The 4,379-nt window shown below is 42.7% G+C and overlaps 1 pseudogene; it reads left to right on the top strand.

Moving 5' to 3' along the window:
* Nucleotides 1-2,663: 2,663 nt before the first annotated feature.
* Nucleotides 2,664-3,497, top strand: LOC111823133 (annotated as a pseudogene).
* Nucleotides 3,498-4,379: the final 882 nt, after the last annotated feature.

Genomic DNA, 4,379 nt, shown 5'->3' with positions numbered 1-4,379 from the left:
CCCCCCATGCAAAAAAAATGCACATTCGTAGGTGCGACGCACCTCCCGTGTGCACAGTACAACACATCAGCTAGCACAGCCCTTCTCCGCCCCAGGCACGCCGTCTCTCTCTACAACACAGTCTGTCGGCCAGATCTGTGGACCTTCTCCTTCTAGCACAGCCAGTACCCATCACCGCTCGTGTCTGCGGCTGCACAGACACAATGCCCCGTTAATCACCTAACATGCTTGCTGAATTAGATATTGTCAAGCAGTTGTAACGACCCGGGGCACAGTAAATGCTGTGGAAATGTTAAAACACATGAACCTCACACGGTATAGCACAACTCTTATCTCCCTGAACACACACACACACACACACACTCACTTAGTACTTCCAATAGCCACACCTATGCATGGTTGCTGCTCAGCCCAATTCTTGACACTTTGTCAGGAACATGTGGCCCCTCAGCCCCAGCCCAGGGAACTGATGCATCCGTAGTTCATAAGGACACACAACCCATGGGTCCAACTTACCAAAATTTGTATCTTCTGAACAAACCTCTTTAAAGAAAGGCGAGGCATACCTACCACACACCATTGTGGCTTACAAGACCAACCCAAAGAAATGTGGTTTTGGAGAGAGATGGTTTATATATATATTATTGATTTTAGAGAGGAAAGGAGTGGGAGAGAGAGATAGAAACATCAGTGATGAGAGAATCTTTGATCAGCTGGCTCCTGCACACCTTACACTGGGTGGGAATGGAACCATGACCTGGTTCTTAGGGCGTTACTCAACCACTGAGCCACACTGGCCGGGCAAAAACTATGTGTTCTTAAGTTACTTTACCTTTCTCTAAGCCCCAGGATTCACACCTGTAAAATGGGGATAAAATTCACACTTCATATGGGGTTATCAAGGCTGAATGAATATATGTGAATGTGCTTAGCAGAGTATCTGGTGCAGGATGCACAGTTCATGTCAGTTACTTCTCTTCCAACATTTGAATCCAACAATGGATGGTTCTCAGTCTAGGTCGGCAGTAAATGTGCAGTGGTCACAAGCTTCGGGAGAACTGGCATTTTGTGGGCATGGGGTAAGAGTGCTCACTGCCTGGCTGGTGTGGCTCAGGTGATTGGAGCATTCTCCTGGGCACTGAAAGGTGGCGGGTTTGATTTCTGGTCAGGGCACACACCCAGGTTTCGGGTTCCATATCCGGTTGGGGCATGTACAGGAGGCAACTGATGGATGTTTCTCTCTCATAGCCACATTTCTCTGTCTTCCTCTCTCTGTCTCTCTCTTTCTCTCTCCTCTCTTTCTCCCCACTCCTCCCTTCCTCTCTCTAAATTCAATTTTAAAAAAGGAGAATGCTGAATGTATTACAACATGGGACAGCATTGAACAGCAAAGAATTAATTGTCCTCTACACACACCCATGTGTGTACATGTGTGTGTATATGCAACACAAGTGCCCATGGTACCTCCCTTGGGAATCATTGCAGATTTTCATAAAACTAATACTCTCTTCCCATATTATACTTGTTCTTGACCGCCGTAATTCTTTTGACTCTTGGTTTTTATTTTGTGAAGTGTTTCTTTGCATGAATCTACCTAAAGCTTTAAAGCATATGTGACAGTCACTCTTAATGATTGAAGATGCAGCTACTGTTATTGTAATATCTTCTGCTAATGCTGTGCTGTGGGGTAAGACCAGACCTTCCCACAGTGTCCAATCTCTCCCTCTCCCTGCCTCTCTAAAATCAATAAGTGTCCAGGAACACATTTCTAGCTTTGGAGAGAAATCAGTCTTGTCCTAATTATGGCTACCCTCAAATATTTCATCTTGTTAACTGATTTTACAACTTAATAGCTTCGTGGCCACTTAATTTTGCCAAGCTTCAGTTTCCTTATCTGTGTGTAAAAAAAAAAAATACCTAGTAATACTTCAGGATTGTCTGTCATGAGAGTTCAATTATTTTTATTTTATTTTTATTTTTAGGTAATCTGTGTTTAGCACAGTGCAAATAGTAAGTGCAATATTAGCTGTTGTTATCATTAAATCATTTTATTGTATGCTAATACCTTCTAAATTTTTTTTTTTTCGGTGATTGAGGATGTAGTATGCTCTCCAGTTGAGAAAAAGGATAAAGGCATTGGAAAAATGGACATTGCTTTGCTTAGATAATACACCTGCCTGTTTCATTTTAACTTCATCTCATATGTGGGTTGGCAATTATATATATATTTTTAAATAGAAACAAGAATGACTAGTTTGCTTCAACCTTTTATCTTTAATACTAGAGGCCCGGTGCATGAAAATTCATGCACTGGAGGGGGGGTCGCTCAGCCCCGCCTGCCCCCTCTCACAGTCCGGGAGCCCTCAGGGGCGGGAGGTGACCCGGCGATCAGGGGAAGTCGACGCCCCATCACACCTCTGCTGCTGCCACTGCTGGCAGCACCAGCCTCGGCCTGGTTACCTGAGCCTCGGGCGGCCCTGGGCGGCTGTGGGGGCTGAGGGGACTGGGGGACTCCGGCCAGCCCCCAGGCGGGGCTGAGGGGACTGGGCTCCGCCATCTTGTGGCTGTGGGTGCTGCCATCTTTGAGGGCGAGGCAGTCAATTAGCATATTCCCTCCTTATTGGCTTTGGGTGCCGCCATCTTTGCGATGGTGTGAGGATCAATTAGCATATTCCCTCTTTATTAGATAGGATTATTCTAGACCCCTTCAGAATAGGTCTCCCTTCCTCTTTTCTGATACAGGAAGTCACATTCTTCTGGAATTTACCTTTTACAGCATATTCTGCCAAAACAGTTGATAAATTGCAGTAGTGAACATATAAGAAATAAATATGAATTTTAACAGCTTGTCAAAAGTAAAGGCATAATTTAAATCTCAAACTATGGCCTTTTCTAAAAATGATAATTTGATCTCTTTCACTAATTTCATAAAGAGACAGAAATCACACACTGAAGAACTAATAATAAATCTTTCCTTATGTGAAATCATAAGCACCATTAATACAATTAGTAATTATTATATCTTAGTCATGTTTCGTAATGATTCGTCGGCCTTTAAGGTGGGACATTGCAGTGATTGCTCTATCTTCCTCCATAAAAATGGAAAGCACTCGTTTGGAGGTGTCTTTGAGCTCGCTGAGTGGACACCACGAGCAAAGCTCACTCTCCCTAGTTAATAAATTTATGGACAAGCAGTTATCCTTGAAATTAAATGGTGGCAGAAATATCAAGGAATATTGTGGAGATTTGATCCCTTTATGAAACTTGTGATAGATCGGTGTATAGAGATGGCAACTAGTGGGCAACAGGATTGGAATGGTGGTAATACGAGGAAGTAGTATCAGCATGTTAGACAGCTTGGAACGGGGGTGAAGAATGGCTTGTTCACCAGCGAAATCAGCTGCTTCCAGTCCCCTATCCACAGCACCTGTTTTCCTGCAGTATAAAAATCGAGTCGCGTACATTTTCATATTACACTTTTGTTAAATAAACTTTTATATTGGTCAAAAAAAAGATTGAGTCTTAGCCAGTTTGGCTCAGCGAATAGAGCATGGGCCTGTGGAATGAAGGGTCCCAGGTTCAATTCTGGTCAGGGGCACATGCCCAGGTTGCTGGCTTCATCCCCAGTCGGGGGTGTGCAGGAGGCAGCCTATCAATGATTCTCGCTCATCATTGATGTTTCTGTCTCTCTCTCTCCCTCTCCCTTCCTCTCTGAAATCAATACAAATATATTTTTAAAAAAGATGGATAGTTGTGACTTCTTAAATGAAAATTATTTATTCTGTTCTCTTTTGTGATGATTATCTCTGATACCAGATTCTTTTTGTACCAGATTTTAGTTGGATGACTGTTCACTGCAATTCTGTAAAACTTTAAAAATGTCTTCAAGTTTATTTTTCAAAGACTAGTAGTGTAAGAGAATAGGAGAGAGAATATGTTCGGGCTGTCATATTATCAGAGAACATTTTCGGTGTGTCATATTACCAGTGTGAACCACAGTACCTGGTGCATGTCACATGCTCCAGAGGCACAGCAAGAATTTGGGATTGGGACGGATTAGACACGTCATGCAGAAGTCTGAGACAAGTTTGGATTTGTCAAGTACTTTTGTTAACTAGTAACTAGGCCAACTCACTCTTAAATCATAGCATTTAAATGTCCTGTCCCTATCGCTGTCATTAAAAATAAAGCCAGATGCTATTGAATCATTCTCCCCAAGGTTTACAAAAGCTCATTCTGCTACCTTTTAGAGTATTTCTATAAATTAAATGCTTGAGCATGTGTCAAAAAGTTTGTTCTGCCAAAGTGGGGCAAGGAGAACCTTTGTCTCAAGCTCAGAGTATAGTAATTACTCTGCTTACAGAGGCTGGTAACCTTGA

The sequence above is a fragment of the Myotis lucifugus genome, unplaced genomic scaffold, assembly GCF_000147115.1.
Source record: "Myotis lucifugus unplaced genomic scaffold, Myoluc2.0 scaffold_403, whole genome shotgun sequence".
Lineage (NCBI taxonomy): Eukaryota > Metazoa > Chordata > Mammalia > Chiroptera > Vespertilionidae > Myotis > Myotis lucifugus.
The sequence above is the reverse complement of the archived record's forward strand: the minus strand, read 5'-3'. Positions and strand labels throughout refer to the sequence as shown.